Source organism: Grampus griseus (assembly GCF_964374135.1).
Source record: "Grampus griseus genome assembly, chromosome: 5".
In the NCBI taxonomy this organism is placed as follows: domain Eukaryota; kingdom Metazoa; phylum Chordata; class Mammalia; order Artiodactyla; family Delphinidae; genus Grampus; species Grampus griseus.
In genome coordinates, this window is record NC_138998.1 from 5983219 (window position 1) to 6004180 (window position 20962).

Here is a 20962-nt window from a genome sequence, read left to right on the forward strand (position 1 = left end):
CAAACTGTAGTGGGCTTACTCTTTACTTTCTTGAGACACACTGACCAGCTTTCCCAAATCCTGACACTTTTCCAGCATTTTTAATAAGTGGATGCCACAATGTGAGGCAACAGAGTGGAGAATCAGTGCTACTAAGGGAGTGTCATTCACCCCTCCATCCTTTCACCAAGACATCAACAACCTTTCCCCAAGCTTGAAAGAGAAATTGCACTATATATTAAAAAGATGGAACTTGCTAAAGAGTTACTGAGGTCCTACACTGCAGATGGTGCTCACCTAAAAAGTAAGGGGCTTGGAATTTTATTTAGACAATTGAACGAATGACTTTATGCAACCTGTTTCTCTAGGTCTTGTTTTCTTTCTCTAATATTTGGCTGAGTCATAGGAGTCTGTGAAGTAAAATGAAGTAATCTGATAACTCTCCTAAAACATTCAAGCACACTGAATTATCTGAATCAGAAATTCAAGAACATTTTAAAGAAATCTCAAAACGACAAGGCATGGTCTCATGTTTACCAACTTGAACTTTATTTTTTTTAGTATTGCAGCTTCTTTTGTTTTTAAATTTCAAATATCTGGGCATTAAGATGAAGGCAATAAACCTGCTGAAGAAGGTAACAAAGCGTTGACTTTTGAGAAGACTGCTTTTTATTGTGGAAAGGGCCCTAGCATCCTAGTGTTTGATTAGTCCTCAAATCCTGATTTGAAATGCCTAACGACTCCTCCTCCTGAAACTTCCTCTGCCAAAATGCTGCCTTCTGAATCATGCAGATGAGCAATAGCCAGAGTCTGGTGTCCAGAAAAGATTCAGGTGAAATTAACAGCCTAAAAGTGGAATCATATCTTACCCTTCTAGAATGCTGGTGATGTTCTGTTTCTTGAGCTAGAAGGCAGACACATGACTGCGCCCTCTTTGTCATAATACCCAAGGTTTTAATTTATGATGTGTGCACTTCTTTGTGGGTATTACTTCAGCTAAACTTAAAAAAACCACTTTGCAGCTAGGAAAATCAAAAGACTCTCCACAAAAAGAAGCACTAACCCCGTGCTAGTGTTTGGACTTTGAAAACTGATTAGGGTGCAGCTAAATAAAATTATAGAAACCAACCTGATATTTAAACATCACAGTCTAAAAAACACTTCTATGTCCATAGTATTAGTTCTGTGAGAGATTTAGTGCTTCCATTTTAAAGAAGAAACTAAATTTTAAAAGAGATAAATGACTTTGTACAGGGTGGTTAATTGAATAAGCTTCAGAACTCTATATTCCCAGCATTTTTTTCTATCTCTGAGTATCGCCCTCATTCCACAATTTCACAGCTAACTATGCTACATGAACCCTTATTAGAACTAATCCTGTCATTAGGTCAAAAGACAAAAGCTGTATGATTGTTAGGTGTCAAAAAGGGCATTTGGTAAAGCCCAACATCTATTCTATACTTTAAAAAATGTATTGCTAACCCTTTTTAACATGATAAATAATACTAATCTCAAACTAGCATTTGACATTTTAATAGAAGTGTGATCGTAAAAGTGAAAACAACCTGACAATGTCTGCTATCATCACTATTCGACTTTGTCCTTTAGTGTAAGCTACTGCAATAAAGGATAAAAGGTATTTAAAAGAGACACAGTTGGACATTCTTAACTACTTGGAAATCCTGAAGGGTCTAGAATAACACTTCTAAAACTAATAACTAATAAGGTAGTTTAATAAAGTGAAAAAAATATATATATATATAAATACTACCCAAGTCCTATGCAAGTTATAAAACTTCATTGAGAAATGAAAAAGATGACTTGAATAAATGCAGAAATATACCAAGTTCCTGGTAAATAACTTGCTGTAGAAGTGTTCTCTGCAGCACTATTTATCATAATAATAAAAATGGAAAGCAACTAAATATTTGACAATAGGGAATAGGCAAATAAAGTATGGTACAGTCATACAACAATAGGGACAGCCACAAAAATACATAAAAGAAAAATATTTCGTGGCTTGGAAAAATGTCCAAGGTGGACAGTAAACTTTTTAAGTCACTAAACAGTTTTTTGTGAAAGAAAAGGAGTATGTTTTGTGTATACACACATACAAACACGTACTCAAAATAAAACTGGGAGGCTATACCTCTAGATATGTTATGGATTATAGGTGATTTAAATTTTGTACTTTTTCTTTATCTGCATTTTTGTGTTTAACTGTATTTCCCTAATTTTATACAACATGTATTATATTTGTAATAAAAATTAAAACATAATTATCTTAGGAAAAATATAAATTCTCCTATTGTGGCTGGGATAGATTTCATGTGGTTGTCTTTCCAAAAAGAAACAAGTAAAATGAAAAACAAAACCTCAGTAACATAAATTGGACTCTGTCTGTTGGAATTCTATTATATTTATATAGTCAAAAGTCACCATTATAGTAAAGATTTAACCCCAAACTTCAAAGCACAGTAAGAAGCTATATAGTTTTACCGCACATCTGTATAGTGTTTTAGTCTTTCAAAGATAATTTCATATTTGCTGAGTTATTCTATTGTCACTCCAACCCTATGAGATAAGAAATTATCCCCATTTACAGATTAAGACTGTGAAACACAGAAAGTTCTGGATAGTTAAACACATGGGTAGTTGATGTTATTATTGCCTGCACCAGTGTACCAGTGGAACTAAATCCAGAACTTTAAGCACTAACTCCAGATGACTTTCAAACTAGATTTCACTTCAATTCAAATAATTATTAAGTTTCTCCAAGGTGCTAGGTCCTCTGTTTTGGAAATTGTGTATGGAAGTGATTAAAACATTATGCAAATTTAAAACAAATTCTGAGAATATTTTAAATTCTTGAAAGACAAGAGCTAGGGTTAAATTGGGCTCTTATTTCAATAATGCACAAAAGTTGAAGTGCTGGTGTCAAATCATCCAAATATAGATTCAGTTCCTTAAACTGATTTACCAAAAGTATCCAGCCTCTGAAACAGAGCATCAAATGCAATCTAAAAATGAAACTTCAAAGCTTTTGCACAGCAAAGGAAACCATAAACAAGACCAAAAGACAACCCTCAGAATGGGAGAAAATATTTGCAAATGAAGCAACCGACAAAGATTAATCTCCAAAATTTATAAGCAGCTCATGCAGCTCAATAACAAAAAAACAAACAACCCAATCCAAAAATGGGCAGAAGACCTAAATAGACATTTCTCCAAAGAAGATATACAGAGTGCCAACAAACACATGAAAGAATGCTCAACATCATTAATCATTAGAGAAATGCAAATCAAAACTACAATGAGGTATCATCTCACACCAGTCAGAATGGCCATCATCAAAAAATCTAGAAACAGTAAATGTTGGAGAGGGTGTGGAGAAAAGGGAACACTCTTGCACTGCTGGTGGGAATGTGAATTGGTTCAGCCACTATGGAGAACAGTATGGAGGTTCCTTAAAAAGCTACAAATAGAACTACCATATGACCCAGCAATCCCACTACTGGGCATATATCCTGAGAAAACCGAAATTCAAAAAAAGTCATGTACCAAAATGTTCATTGCAGCTCTATTTACAATAGCCCAGAGATGGAAACAACCTAAGTGTCCATCATCGGATGAATGGATAAAGAAGATGTGGCACATATATACAATGGAATATTACTCAGCCATAAAAAGAAACGAAATTGAGCTATTTGTAATGAGGTGGATACACCTAGAGTCTGTCATACAGAGTGAAGTAAGTCAGAAAGAAAAAGACAAATACCGTATGCTAACACATATATATGGAATTTAAGAGAAAAAAAAATGTCATGAAGAACCTAGGGGTAAGGCAGGAATAAAGATGCAGACCTCCTAGAGAACGGACTTGAGGTTATGGGGAGGGGGAAGGGTGAGCTGTGACAGGGCGAGAGAGAGTCATGGACATATACACACTAACAAACGTAGTAAGGTAGATAGCTAGTGGGAAGCAGCCGCATGGCACAGGGATGTTGGCTCGGTGCTCTGTGACAGCCTGGAGGGGTGGGATAGGGAGGGTGAGAGGGAGGGAGACGCAAGAGGGAAGAGATATGGGAACATATGTATATGTATAACTGATTCACTTTGTTATAAAGCAGAAACTAACACACCATTGTAAAGCAATTATACCCCAATAAAGATGTTAAAAAAATGCAATCTAAAAATTATAATGTCTGGGTCCTAGAAAATTCATGGCAAAGGATTTTCTCTCCTTTAATAAACCCATCATCCTGACTTAGAGAGTTAACCTTCCTTTTAAAAAATTCATCTCATAAGTGATACATTTCATGCATACTTACATAGTGACATACTTAAAACACAATCAATGTGCTTTCAAGAAACATACCCCAGCATGAGACATGATTCACTTTTTTTCTTTGTATGTAACATTTACTTTGGATTATAATAGGGGAGTGAGCAAAATATGATTTACAAAATCTGTCTCATAATACATTTAACAACCTTGCAAAAGCCTTACATGCATTATGCCTCACAATAAACATTGACATTTATAATCTAAAATTCTCATTTGTGCTAATGGCAGGCTCATTCTTCCACTTAGGTAACGAAATTTTAATGTAGTATGTGTATGAGAAGGGAAGGGGAGTATAAAATATATTAAGTAATTCACTTGGTTATTACACGACCAGAAAGATGACATCATTTTTCGTCTCACATTTCTCAAGCAATAGATTTTGCAGTGCAATCATCAACTGGTGGGAGGGTTTTAGAACTACCTGACACATCAAATTTGCTCAGAAAAGACAGAGTTCTGTGAGCAATTCCAATATTCCATTTCCTCAATATTCAAAATATTCCAGTGGAACATCCAAAGTAAACACTTTTTTTCCCCCTATCTAGATAAAGAATGCCTTCTACCTGTGGCTCTTCTAATGTTCTCAAGGACAACTCCCACTGCTACTTACCTGGTGAGAAATGGAAAACCTGTCACCCAAACAGCAACTCCCTTCATTTTTTTTCTTTCTTCTATACATCTAACCAAGAAACTGATAGCATATTATTTTCTAAGACAATTTTTCCAAATGAACCACAGCACTGAGGCATAAACGCATATGAAGAAAGTTAAATAAGAGGGAGTATTTGAGGTAAAATTGAACAGTTGACAGAAAGTGAATTTTCTGTCAAGAGTATGTATTACCTTAGTTCCAAAGAGCTCACAAATATGCAGAGGGGTAATGCTGACTGTCACCAATTTGTGCATATGCTATTCATTTAAGCGTTTGATTGCCGGCATGTTTCTCTGTGGATGTTCAAGCTCCGCCTGAGCTTATTGTTTTACATTGAAATAAATATGCACTTTAGGTGCAATGGAGCCTCACTGAAATATTGCCTCTGGGCACACAGTTTGAGGTTGCCTTACATCAAGATATCTGAGGTCTTCTAAAACATTCCTCCAACGACAGATTTTAAGACAGACTCTGCCTACTAGTGAATTTTAGACCACAAATTTTAAAAAAAGACCCTCCAAATTGTGATAAGTTAGATTATGTTCACCAAATACTTCCTCCCTTTTCCCCACACTGTGGGCAGAGTATACTTTCCCACCCCCGTGATGTTGGGCTTGAATATGTGACTTGCTATGATTAATGGTACCACACCATGACACGGTATTTTAAGCCATGATAAAAACAAAGGTTTGAGACTTCTGACATTTCCCTGTGCTATGATCTGAATGTTTGTATCCCCCTAAAATTTGTATGTTAAACTCCTAACCCCCAAAATTGATGGTGTTAGGAGATGGGGCCTTTGGGAAGTGCCTGAGTCATGAAGGTAGAACTCTCATGAATGAGACTGCCTTATAAAAGAGGTCACAGAGAAATCCCTAGCCCCTTTGGTCATAAGAGCACACAATGAGAAGTCTGCAACCTTGAAGAGAGCCCTCACCTGGCCGTGCTGGCATCCTGATCTCTGACTTCCAGACTCCAGAACTTTAAGCAATAAGTTTTTACTGTTTATAAGCCATCCAGTCTGTGGTATTTTGTTCTAGCAACAGGAACAGAATAAGATACCATGAAAAGAACATTCTTGGATACTTCACTGGTCCAGAGATGGTAAGAGACACATCAACCTGACTTAGAATCAGCCTGTGATTTGGAGTCAAGCCCAGCTGAACTCAGTCTAGATCAGCTGACCTAAGCCAATGGATGCAAGTATAAGTAAAAGTAAATGCTTTGCACTTACTGGCTTTGCACTTAAAGCCACTGCATTTGGGGTGTTTTTCTGTCCAACATTATTGTGGTCATAGTTGACTGATATGTATCTGGCAACAAACACATTGTTAAAGTAATTATAACATATAGATAGGTCCGTATACTGATTCTAAAGCAGTTGTAATATAGCAAAACTTTATTAATAACCACATCACCTGCATATAGCTATAAATGTGATATATGTCAATCAATTATCAAGATAATAATCTGTTACTTAAAGGAGAAATGACTGAACGTTTTGAGTTAGCTAGATATGCCTGGTTAGCAGTCCTCTTTCTAAATATATGAATTAAATACCTTCTCAGCCCAATTCAAAATGAGAAAACAAAAACCCTGATGAAAAATAAGGCAGGAAGTTTAATTGTGAATGACTATTCTGATGTGTTCTTATCCTGCTGCCTAGATAGCTAGTGAGGAGGATATTTCTTATATTGAATTAACAGAAAAATAATAGTGATAAATAAATACAAATTAAAGCTGTTAAGAATAATTTGTTGATTAGTTTAGATGACATATTAAGAACCAGATTATAAGTATAAATCTAGCATGATATGAACATATCCAAATGAAAATTCTCAAATGTTAATACAGAGGAAAAAATTATGTTCCTTTACATTGATAAAGTTAAATGTACAGTATAAAGGAAAAAAGTTAAATAATTTTTGAAAATTTTCTTTTAATTACTACTATAGCACCTTGATTATAATGACAAGGATAATTTCATATAAACTATAAAAATACTAATTATTTATTTTACAGTATCTTCTAAAATGTTGTTTAGCTTTAAAATTCATGACAGAAGTGATGTCAACATCATGGTAGAATGAGATGCTCCCATTGTCTCTTCCCTTCAACAGACAACCAGTAAAACATCCATAACTCAAGAAAAATGCCTCTGCCCAACACACCAGGACACTGAAGAATTCCATACATCTATACATCTAATGGTGTACAGAACACATAGAGAAGGCAGAGCCAGAGGAGGAGCAGAGGTGGCACCTATGACCCCAAACCCCTGGCTGTGGTGGCAGAGCCTGCAGGCCCAGAGAACCCAGTAGCAGCAGGAGAGGCAGTGCACACAACTCTGGCATCCCAGCTACAGCAGAACCATTGCCACAGGGAACCTAGTAGCAGGGGTACCAAGGCCTGCTACCCTGTCCCTCTAGCCACAGAGGCACCAGCATGACTCTGCTAACCCAACACCTGTAACAGCAGCACCCATTAATCCAACAAACCTGAACAATGTAGAGACACTCCTGACTCTGGCCTCTCCTCCACTCACCCTGTGGTGGTGAAGCAATGGAAGCACCTGCCATTCCAGTGTCCCAGGGAGGAACAGCAGCAGCAAAGCACCAGCCACCTGGAGGCACAAGCAGCCTCAATGTAGACATTGAGCAAAACCTCTGCCAGAATCAGTGGGGTGGAACATACTGATTCTCAAATACAACTAGAGGCAGTTCAGGTAAGAGAAACCAAAAACTTGTGCTATAGCACCACCTACTGAAAACAAAAAAGGCCTTTAATTACTAACTTGTTGAATGGTTAGAATCAAGAAAAAATAAAAGCTTTACCTAAAGAAGAAACTTTTCACTACTTTAAATATGCTGGGAGACTAACAATGCATCAAACATCAGGAAAAAAAACACAGTAATATGGTTTCACAAAAAGAAAATGAAAATTCTCCAGAGATTAAAGTCATGGATTAATGCAATCTAACTGATAGAGAGTTCAAAATGGCTGTCATGAAGAAACACAATGAGCTACAAGACAACTCAGAAAGGCAGTGCAATGAGTTCAGGAACAAAATTAATGAACAGAGAGGAGATTGGTTCAAGATGGCAGAGTAGAAGTACATGAACTCACTCCCTCTTGCGAGAGCATTAGAATTACAACTAACTACTGAACAATCATCAAAGGGAAGACACTGGAACTCACCAAAAAAGATACCCCACATCAAAAGACAAAGGAGAAGCCACAATGAGATGGTAGGAGGGGCACAATCACAATAAAATCAAATCCCATTACCGCTGAGTGGGTGACTCACAAACTGGAGAACAGTTATACCACAGAAATGCATCCACTGGAGTGAAGGTTCTGAGCTCCATATCAGGCTTCCCAACCTGGGTGTCTGGTAACAGGTGGAGGAATTCCCAGAGAATCAGACTTTGAAGTCTAGCAGGATCTGAATGCAGGACGTTGACAGGACTGGGGGAAACAGGGACTCCACTCTTGGAGGGCACACACAAAGTAGGTGTGCATCAGGACCCAGGGGAACAAGCAGTGACACCATAGGAGACTGAACCAGACCTAACTGCTAGTTCTGGTAGGTCTCCTGCAGAGGCGTGGGCATGTGTGTGTGTGGCTGTGGCTCACCATGGGAACAAGGACACTGACAGCAGAAGTTCTGGGATGTACTATTGGCATGAGCCCTCCCAAAGTCTATAATTAGCCTCACCAAAGAACAAGTAGGGTCCAGTGCTGGATTGCCTCAGGCCAAACAACCAAAGGGGAGGGAACTCAGGCCCACCCATCAGAAGATAAGCAGATTAAAGTTTTACTGAGTTCTGCCCACCAGAGCAACACCCAGCTCTGCCAATCACCAGTCCTTCTCATCAGGAGGTTTTCACAAGCCTCTTGGATGGCCTCATCCACCAGAGGGCAGACAGCAGAAGCAAGAAGAACTACAATCCTGCAGCCTGTGGAAGGAAAACCACATTCACAGAAAGATGGACAAAATGAAAAGGGAGAGGACTATGTACCAGACAAAGGAACAAGATAAAGCCCCAGAAACACAAATGAAGTGAAAATAGGCAACCTACCAGAAAAATAATCCAGAATAATGATAATGAAGATGATCCAGGACCTCAGAAAAAGAATGGAGGCAAAGATCAAGAAGATGCAATAAATGTTTAATAAAAACCTAGAAGAATTAAAGAACAAACACCTAGAAGAATTATAGAACAAACAAACAGAGATGAACAATACAATAACTGAAATGAAAAATACACTAGAGGGCTTCCCTGGTGGCACAGTGGTTGAGAGTCTGCCTGCCGATACAGGGGACACGGGTTCATGCCCTGTTCTGGGAGGATCCCACATGCCGCAGAGCGGCTGGGTCCGTGAGCCATGGCCACTGGGCCTGCATGTCCGGAGCCTGTGCTCCACAATGGCAGAGGCCACAACAGTGAGAGGCCCCCGTACCGCAAAAAAAAAGAAAACAAACAAACAAACAAACAAACAAAAAATACACTAGAAACAATCAATAGCAGAATAACTGAGGCAGAAGAACGGATAAGTGACCTGGAAGACAGAATGGTGAAATCCACTGCTGCAGAACAGAATAAAGAAAAAAGAATTTTAAAAAATGAAGACTGACTAAGAGACCCCTGGGACAACATTATACACACCAACATTCACATTATAGGGGTCCCAGAAGGAGAAGAGATAGGGAAAGAACACAAGAAAATACTGGTAAAGATTATAGTCGAAAATTTCCCTAACAGAGACTCCAGACTGATCCTCTCCCGCACTGCTGCATTGGGTGTCTGGTTTCCAATTCCACAGGCTCAGCCGGCTGGGGCTGGGTGCCAGTGGCAGGTAGTGGCAGGTGCCCGCTGAGCAACAGGAGCGCAGAGAAAGAGCGAGTGGTAGAAGCAGCAGAGAGGATGCCAAGGACGCTGAGGGAGAGAGGCTGGGAGTGAGGAAGGGTCCCTGAAGCCTGCCCCCTACCAAGCACCAGACTCTGTGGGTGCACTGGGTGAGCATGGTTGGTGGGCAAGGTTGCAAAAGTGTGGATGAAAGGCGCTTGGTGCTCCATCCAGGAGTCAGTGCTGTGCCTCTGAGGTGGAAGAGCCAACTTCAGGACACTGGACCACAAGAGACTTCACAGCTCCACGTAATATCAAATGACGAAAATCTCCAACATATCTCCATCTCAACACAAAGAACCAGCTTCACTCAATGACCAGCAAGCTGCAGTGCTGGACACCCTATGCCAAACAATTAGCAAGACAGGAACACAACACCACCCATTAGCAGAGAGGCTGCCTAAAATCAAAATAAGGCCACAGACACCCCAAAACACACCACCAGATGTGGACCTGCCCACCAGAAGAAAAGATCCAGGCTCATCCACCCGAACACAGGCACTAGTCCCCTCCAACAGGAGGCCTACAAAACCCACTGAACCAACATTACTCACTGGGGACAGACACCAAAAACAATGGGAACTATGAATCTGCAGCCTGCAAAAAGGAGACCCCAAACAAAGTAAGATAAGCAAAATGAGAAGGCAGAAAAACACACAGATGAAGGAGCAAGGTAAAATGCCACGAACCCTAACAAATGAAGAGGAACTAGGCAGTCTACCTGAAAAAGAATTCAAAATAATGATAGTAAAGATGATCCAAAATCTTGGAAATAGAATAGAGAAAATACAAGAAACATTAACAAGGACCTAGAAGAACTAAAGAGGAAACAAGCAATGATGAACAACACAATAAATGAAATTAAAAACACTCTAAAAGGGGGCTTCCCTGGTGGCACAGTGTTTGAGAGTCTGCCTGCCGATGCAGGAGATGCAGGTTCGTGCCCCAGTCCAGGAAGATCCCACGTACCACAGAGCGACTGGGCCCGTGAGCCATGGCCACTGAGCCTGCGCGTCCAGAGCCTGTGCTCCACAATGGGAGAGGCCACAATGGTGAGAGGCCTGTGTACCACCAAATATATATATATATATATATATATATATATATATATATATATATATATATATATATATATATATATATATATACTCTAGAAGGGATCAATAGCAGAATAACTGAGACAGAAGAACGGTTGAGTGACCTGGAAGATAAAATAGTGGAAATAACTACTGCAGAGCAGAAAAAGAAAAAATAATGAAAAGAACTGAGGACAGTGTCAGAGACCTCTGGGACAACATTAAATGCACCAACAATCAAATTATAGGGGTCCCAGAAGAAGAAGAGAAAAAGAAAGGGACTGAGGAAATATTTGAAGAGATTATAGTTGAAAACTTCCCTAATATGGGAAAGGAAATAGTTAAACAAGTACAGGAAGCACAGAGAGACCCATACAGGATAAATCCAAGGAGAAACACACAAAGACACATATTAATCAAACTATCAAAAATTAAATACAAACAAAACATTAAAAGCAGCAAGGGAAAAAAATAACACACAAGGGAATCCCCATAACGTGAACAGCTGATCTTTCAGCAGAAACTCTGCAAGCCAGAAGGGACTGGCAGGACATATTTAAAGTGATGAAGGAGAAAAACCTACAACCAAGATTACTCTATCCAGCAAGGATCTCATTCAGATTTGATGGAAAAATTAAATCCTTTACAGACAAGCAAAAGCTGAGATAATTCAGCACCACCAAACAAGCTTTACAACAAATGCTAAAGGAACTTCTCTAGGCAAGAAACACAAGAGAACGAAAAGACCTACAATAACAAACCCAAAACAAATAAGAAAATGAGAATAAGAACATACATATCGATAATTACCTTTAATGTAAATGGATTAAATGCTCCCACCAAAAGACACAGACTGGCTGAAAGGATACAAAAACAAGAGCCATATATACGCTGTCTACAAGAGACCCACTTCAGACCTAGGGACACATACAGACTGAAATTGAGGGGATGGAAAAGGATATTCCATGGAAATGGAAATCAAAAGAAAGCTAGAATAACAATTCTCATATCAGACAAAATAGATGTTAAAATAAAGACTATTACAAGAGACAAAGAAGGATACTACATAATGATCAAGGGATCGATCCAAGAAGAAGATATAACAATTGTAAATATTTATGCACCCAAAATAGGAGCACCTCAATACATAAGGCAAATAATAACAGCCATAAAAGGGGAAATCGACAGTAACACAATCATAGTAGGGGATTTTAACACCCCACTTTCACCAATGGACAGATCATCCAAAATGAAAATAAATAAGGAAACACAAGCTTTAAATGATACATTAAACAAGATGGACTTAATTGATATTTATAGGACATTCCATCCAAAAACAACAGAATACATATTTTTCTCAAGTGCTCATGGAACATTCTCCAAGATAGATCATATATTGGGTCACAAATCAAACCTTGGTAAATTTAAGAAAATTGAAAATTTATCAAGTATCTTTTCCGACCACAACACTATGAGACTAGATATCAATTAGAGGAAAAGATCTGTAAAAAATACAAACACATGGAGGCTAAACAATACACTACTTAATATCGAAGTGATCACTGAAGAAATCAAAGAGGAAATAAAAAGATACCTAGAAACAAATGACAATGGAGACAGGACGACACAAAACTTATGGGATGCAGCAAAAGCAGTTCTAAGAGGGAAGTTTATAGCAATACAATCCTACCTTAAGAAACAAGAAACACCTCAAATAAACAATCTAACCTTGTACCTAAAGCAATTAGAGAAAGAAGAACAAAAAAAACCCAAAGATAGCAGATTGAAAGAAATCATAAAGATCAGATCAGAAATAAATGAAAAAGAAATGAAGGAAATGATAGCAAAGTTCAATAAAGCTAAAAGTTGGTTCTTTGAGAAGATAAACAAAATTGATAAACCATTAGCCAGACTCATCAAGAAAAAAAAAGGAGAGGACTCAAATCAATAGAATTAGAAATGAAACAGGAGAAGTAACAACTGACATTGCAGAAATACAAAAGATTATGAGAGATTACTACAAGCAACTCTATGCCAATAAAATGTACAACCTGGAAGAAATGGACAAATTCTTAGAAAAACACTACCTGCCAAGACTGAACCAGGAAGAAATAGAAAATATGAACAGACCAATCACAAGCGCTGAAATTAAAACTGTGATTAAAAATCTTTCAACAAACAAAAGTCCAGGACCAGATGGCTTCACAGGCGAATTCTCTCAAACATTTAGAGAAGAGCTTACACCTATCCTTCTCAAACCCTTCCAAAATATAGTAGAGGGAGGAACACGCCCAAATGCATTCTACAACGCCACCATCACCCTGATATGAAAACCTAACAAAGTTGTCACAAAGAAAGAAAACTACAGGCCAATATCACTAATGAGCATAGATGTAAAAATGCTCAAAAAAATACTAGCAAACAAATTCCAACAGTACATTAAAAGGATCACACACCATGATCAAGTGTGGTTTATTCCAGGAATGCAACGATTCTTAAATATACACAAATCAATCAATGTGATACACCATATTAACAAATTGAAGGAGAAAAACCATATGGTCATCTCAATATATGCAGAGAAAGCTTTCAACAAAATTCAGCACCCATTTATGATAAAAACCCTCCAGAAAGTAGGCATAGAGGGAACTTTCCTCAACATAATAAAGGCCATATATGAAAAACCCACAGCCAACATCGTCCTCAATGGTGAAAAACTGAAACCATTTCCACCAAGATCAGGAACAAGACAAGGTTGCATACTCTCACGACTATTATTCAACATAGTTTTGGAAGTTTTAGCCACAGCAATCAGAGAAGAAAAGGAAATAAAAGGAATCCAAATCAGAAAAGAAGAAATAAAGCTGTCACTCTCTGCAGATGACATGATACTATACACAGAGAATCCTAAAGATGCTAACAGAAAACTACTAGAGCTACTCAATGAATTTGGTAAGGTAGCAGGATACAAAATTAATGCACAGAAATCTCTGGCATTCCTATACACTAATGTTGAAAAATCTGAAAGTGAAATCAAGAAAACACTCCCATTTACCATTGCAACAAAAAGAATAAAATATCCAGGAATAAACCTACCTAAGGAGACAAAAGACCTTTATACAGAAAATTATAAGACACTGATGAAAGTAATTAAAGATGGTTCAAATAGATGGAGAGATATACCATATTCTTGGATTGGAAGAACAAACATTGTGAAAATGACTCTATTACCCAAAGCAATCTACAGATTCAATGCAATCCCTATCAAACTACCACTGGCATTTTTCACAAAACAAGAAAAAAAAATTCACAATTTGTATGGAAACACAAAAGACCCCAAATAGCCAAGTAATCTTGAGAATGAAAAATAAATCTGGAGTAAGCAGGCTCCCTGACTTCAGACTATACTACAAAGCTACAGTAAACTAGACAGTATGGTACTGGTAGAAAAACAGAAATATAGATCAGAGAGCTATATTTGGAGAGAAAACCCAGAGCTAAACCCACACACATATGGTCATCTTATCTTTGATAAAGGAGGCAAGAATATACAATGGAGAAAAGACAGCCTCTTCAATAAGTGATGCTGCAAAAATTGGACAGATACATGTAAAGATAAGAAATTAGAACACACCAAACACCATGCAGAAAAATAAACTCAAAATGTATTAAAGACCTAAATGTAAGGCCAGACACTATAAAACTCTTAGAGGAAAACATAGGCAGAACACTCTATGGCATAAATCACAGCAAGATCTTATTTGACCCACCTCCTAGAGAAATGGAAATAAAAACAAAAATAAACAAAGGGGACCTAATGATCCTTCAAAGCTTTTGCACAGCAAAGGAAACCATAAGCAAGACCAAAAGACAACCCTCAGAATGGGAGAAAATATTTGCAAGTGAAGCAACTGACAGAGGATTAATCTGCAAGATTTACAAGCAACTCATGCAGCTCAGTAACATAAAAAACAAACAACACAATCCATAAATGGGCAGAAGACCTAAATAGACATTTCTCCAAAGAAGATATACAGACTGCCAACAAGCACATGAAAGAATGCTCAACATCATTAATCATTAGAGAAATGCAAATCAAAACTACAATGAGATATCATCTCACACCAGTCACAATGGCCATCATCAAGTGTAAGTTGTGACAAAGCGAGAGAGAGGCATGGACATGTATACACTACCAAATGTAAGGTAGATAGCTAGTGGGAAGCAGCCTCATAGCACAGGGAGATCAGCTCCGTGCTTTTTGACCACCTGCAAGTGTGGGATAGGGAGGGTGGGAGGGAGGGAGATGCAAGACGGAAGAGATATGGGAACATATGTATATGTATAACTGTTTCACTTTGTTATAAAGAAACTAACACACCATTTTAAAGCAATTTTACTCCAATAAAGATGTAAAAACATAAATTAATTAATTAAAAAAATAAAAATAAAAAAATCTGGAAACAATAAATGCTGGAGAGGGTGTGGAGAAAAGGGAACCCTCTTGCAGTGTTGGTGGGAATGTAAATTGATACAGCCACTATGGAGAACAGTATGGAGGTTCCTGAAAAAACTAAGAATATATCTACCATGCGAACCAGCAATCCCACTACTGGACATATACCCTGAGAAAACCATAATTCAAAAAGAGTCATGTACCAAAATATTCACTGCAGCTCTATTTACAATAGCCAGGACATGGAAGCAACCTCAGTGTCCATCATCAGATGAATGGATAAAGAAGATGTGGCACATATATACAATGAAATATTACTCAGCCACAAAATGAAACAAAATTGCGATATTTGTAGTGAGGTGGATGGACCTAGAGCCTGTCCTACAGAGTGAAGTAAGTCAGAAAGAGAAAAACAAATACCGTATGCTAACACATATATATGGAATCTAAGAAAAAATGTCATGAAGGACCTAGGGGTAAGATGGGAATAAAGACACTGACCTACTAGAGAATGGACATTAGGATATGGGGAGGGTGAAGTGTAAGCTGTGACAAAGTGAGAGAGTGGCATGGACATATATACACTACCAAACGTAAAAAAGATAGCTAGTGGGAAGCAGCCGCAAAGCACAGGGAGATCAGCTCGGTGATTTGTGACCACCTAGATGGGTGGAATACAGAGGGTGGGAGGGAGGGAGATGCAAGATGGAAGAGATATGGGAACATATGTATCACTGATTCAGTTTATTATAAAGCAGAAACTAACACAACATTGTAAAGAAATTATACTCAAATAAAGATGTTAAAAATTATTAAAAATATCTCAATTTCATTTCTTTTTATGGCTGAGTAATATTCCATTGTATATATGTGCCACATCTTCTTTATCCATTCATCTGTTGATGGACACTTAGGTTCTTCCATGTCCTGGCTATTGTAAATAGTGCTGCAATGAACATTGTGGTACATGACTCTCTTTGAATTATGGTTTTCTCAGGGGATATGCACAGTAGTGGGATTTCTGGGTCAAATGGTAGTTCTATTCTTAGTTTTTTCAGGAACCTCCATACTGTTTTCCATAGTGGCTGTATCAATTTACATTCCCACCAACAGTGCAAGAGGGTTCCCTTTTCTCCATACCCTCTCCAGCATTTATTGTTTGTAGATTTTTTGATGATGGCCATTCTGACTGGTATGAGGTACTACCTCATTGTACTTTTGATTTGCTTTTCTCTAATGATTAGTGATGCTGAGCATTCTTTCATGTGTTTGTTGGCAGTCTGTATATCTTCTTTGGAGAAATGTCTATTTAGGTCTTCCATCCATTTTTGGTTTGGGTTGTGTGATTTTTTGATATTGGGCTGCATGAGCTGCCTGTATATTTTGTAGATTAATCCTTTGTCAGTTGCTTCATTTGCAAATATTTTCTCCCATATTGAGGGTTGTCTTTTGTCTTGTTTTTGGTTTTCTTTGCTGTGAAAAAGCTTTTAAGTTTCATTAGATCCCATTTGTTTATTTTTGTTTTTATTTCCATATCTCTAAGAGGTGGTTCAAAAAAGATCTTGCTGTGATTTATGTCAAAGAGTGTTCTTCCTACCTTTTCCTCTAAGAGTTTTATAGTGTCTGGCCTTACATTTAGGTCTTTAATCCATTTTGAGTTTACTTTTCTGTATGGTGTTAGGGCATGTTCTAATTTCATTCTTTTACATGTACCTGTCCAGTTTTCCCAGCACCACTTATTGAAGAGGCTGTCTTTTCTCCACTGTATATTCTTGCCTCCTTTATCAAAGATAAGGTGACCATCTGTGTGTGGGATTATCTCTGGGCTTTCTATCCTGTTCCATTGATATATATTTCTGTTTTTGCACCAGTACCATACTGTTTTTATTTACTGTAGCTTTGTAGAATAGTCTGAAGTCAGGGAGCCTGATTCTTCCAGCTCCATTTTTCTTTCTCAAGATTGCTTTGGCTATTTGGTTTTTTTTTTTTTTTCCATACAGTTGTGAAATTTTTTGTTCTAGTTCTGTGAAAAATGCTATTAGTAGTTTGATAGGGATTATATTGAATCTGTAGATTGCTTTGGGTAGTAGAGTCATTTTCACAATGTTAATTCTTCCAATCTAAGAACATGGTATATCTCTCCATCTGTTCATATCATCTTTAATTTCTTTCATCAGTGTCTTATAGTTTTATGCCTACATGTCTTTTGTCTCCTTAGGTAGGTTTATTCCTAGATATTTTAATCCTTTTTTGCAATAGTAAATGGGAGTCAAAAAGAGTCATGTGTTGTGTTGTGTGTGTGTGTGTGTACATAATTGAAAGTTTTTTATAAAGGCAATATTAACTCAGATATACCCACATACCACGTTTTTTTGATTTTCATATCTTTTCATAACTCAAATCTTCAGTATGAATAATTTTCCTCCTACCTAAATTGTATCATAAGAATTTCATTTACAGGTCAGCTATGACAAGTTTTATGAGTACAGTCAGCAACCACCTTAAATCAGGTTTAATTCATAGGTTTTCAGGACCAGGAAGACTCTATGAACCTAGGCTGCAGAATCTCACAAGGGATGGTTTACTTCAGTTTATAATTCACTGTGGAGAGAGTCTGCTTCTTGATTCCCCTCACCAGGTAAGGTTTCTGCTTTAATTTCTATCTTTCTCATCCAGCAACTTCATCAAAAATAAAGTGCTATTTTCTCTAAAGCAGCATATACTCTCAGGACAGAAGCAGTTTTCATGCCCAGTTTATTTACCTTTCTGGATTCCCATACTGACTTTGGTCTGGTGATTTCTACAATCTTATTTGTTCTTCCATGTCTTTAAATATTTTATTTTTATAGTTTATTGACCCTTTGAGGTGTTTTCAGTGTAAGAGTTAGTCAAATTATCTAACCAGCCATTATTAGAAACCAGAATCCCAGGCTAACAAACTTCTGAGAGGACTTAGTAACGCATTGGTGTAACAAAAGTTTATTGAGCACCAGGGATCCATCAAGCCTGGTGTTGGGCACGGAGAAATTTGATTGGACCCCTGGCAAGAAGTAGTTCATAACCAAAGGCTCATTGTGCAATTCAAACTTCTCTGTTGGAATCCATGATATGAATAGAGAAGACATCATAGGAAAAGTTCAGAGAAGCAGTAGAACAGTGTTTAAGACCACAGCCTCTGAAATGCTGTCCCTATCTTACTAGCCATTTGATCTTGGGAAAATTGCTTATTCTTTCCTTCCCTCAAGTTCCTCACTTATAAGATGGGGATAATTATAGTAACCATCTTACTTGGTTTCTGTGGATATAAGTACACATATAAAGCTCTTAGAACATGTCTAAAATATTTAGGTCCTCAAAAAATGTTAGAAATTGTATTCTACACATTAGAAAGCCAACTAATTCTACAGTATTCTTGATTTAAGATTTTAGATCACCAACAATCTTAAAAAGATCAACAATTTTGTGTAACCTAAACTGGACATACATTCTGGGAATTAATCAACATGTATTTTGTTTATTGCCCCCTCTTTGGCTTCAGGCAGTGGAGTTCACCTGGTCCAAAACTAAATATGTTAAATGCATTTTATTATTCTCTTGTTTGGACCCCAGGTGGAGAGGGTTGAGTAATCATACTAATTATGTACAGGTGTCTGGGGTTGAGTAATTATACTAATTAGCTCATACATGTCATCCTCATTGGTCCATGCAAGTTCCCTCTTGTTTTGTTTATTTACATATCCCCTTTTCCAACCTTTCTTGTTTAAATTCTTCCTTCCCCAAGCAACTATTCTAGTGCTTCATTAAAAATTTGTGTAAATACTTGTGTACTACTTGGTGTTCATGTGATGAGCTAAGTTTACAGCAATTCAAATCAACTCCAAAATGTATTTCCAAAGTCCTCTGCAATGCCATGCACAACAAATGCTTAACAGCCATCTCATGAACACAAATGTCAGTTTATGGCACCTACCCAGCCAACCAAGGCAGAGAATTCAGAATGTTCTTTCTTTTCTCCATCTCTCTCAGCTCCCTCAACCAAACACTGCCAGTTTTACCTGTCTGCAAAATCCATTTCCTTCTCTCATCCCCATGGCTACAAAATTATTTCAAGCTATCACCAACTTATTTCTTCACAACTGCATCAGCCTCATGTCTCTCCCCTGCCAAATCTAACACTTGCACTGCCACGAGAGTACTTTTTCTAAGTAAAATTAATTAAAAGCAGGTTGTCTGTGATTCTAACTTAATCATATTCAATAATTCCCCATTGTTCACAGGATAAATTTTAAACTCTAAGGACAGCTTTAAAAATCCTTTAGATTCTGTCCCAGGCTTGAGGCTCCCCTCCTTCCACGGTTCCTATACAACCTCATCTGAAATATCTGCAGAACTCAGTCACCAGGCACTTTTGCACATTGCTGATTGTTTTCATGCTGCATCCTCTACTTACAAGGCTTTCTTTCCTTGAACTGCAATAAATTATTTTCCTTATATTCTGCTTTAAATGCATCTTCACTGAAACACTGAGCCTCCAACTGCCACCGACACTACCACCATCACTGTCCAGGAAATACTGCTCTCACCTCTGTTTCCTCAGAATTGTGTGCAAGACATGGAAGCAACCTAAGTGTTCATCGACAGATGAAAGGATAAAGATGCTGTGGTCCATGTATACAATGTAATATTAGTCATAAAAAGGAACGAACTAATGCCATTTGCAGCAACATGGATGGACCTATAGATGATCGAAAAATAAAAAGTGATACAAATGAACTTATATGCAAAACAGAAATAAACCCACAGACATAGAAAACAAACTTATGGTTACCAAAGAGAAAAGGGGGGAAGGATAAATTAGAAGCATGGGATTAACACATACACACTACTATATATAAAATAGATAAACAACAAGGACCTATTGTATAGCACAGGGAACTATACTTAATATTTTGTAACAACCCGTAAGGGGAAAGAATCTGAAAAAGAGTAGATACATATTTATGTATAACTGAATCACTTTGCTGTACACGTGAAACTAACACAACATTGTAAATCAATTATACTTCATTTCTTTTTAAGTTAAAAAAAAAAGGAAAAGAATTTTGTGCAGATCACCTGCACCACATCTGTCATATTACAGAGTTAGGATAATGTTATAGGCTGAATTGTGCCCCCCAAGAAATTCACATGTTGAAGTGCTAACCCCTGGTACCTCAGAGTGTGGCCATATTTGCAGAGAGGGTCTTGAAGACATAATTTAAATGAGATCATTAGGATAGGTCCTAATCCAATGTAACTGGTATCCTTATAAGAAGAGGAAATTTGAATATAGACACATACAAAGGGAGTTCTGCCTCCAGACTATAACATCAGCTCTTCCGCAGGGCTCCAGAATGTTGGCCTGCTCTGTGGATTTCGGACTTGCCAGCCCCACATATTGGTGATGCAATTCCTTAAAATCAATCTCTCTCTCTCTCTCTCTTTATATACATATATATATATATACACACACGTAGATATAGATACACACATCCTATATAT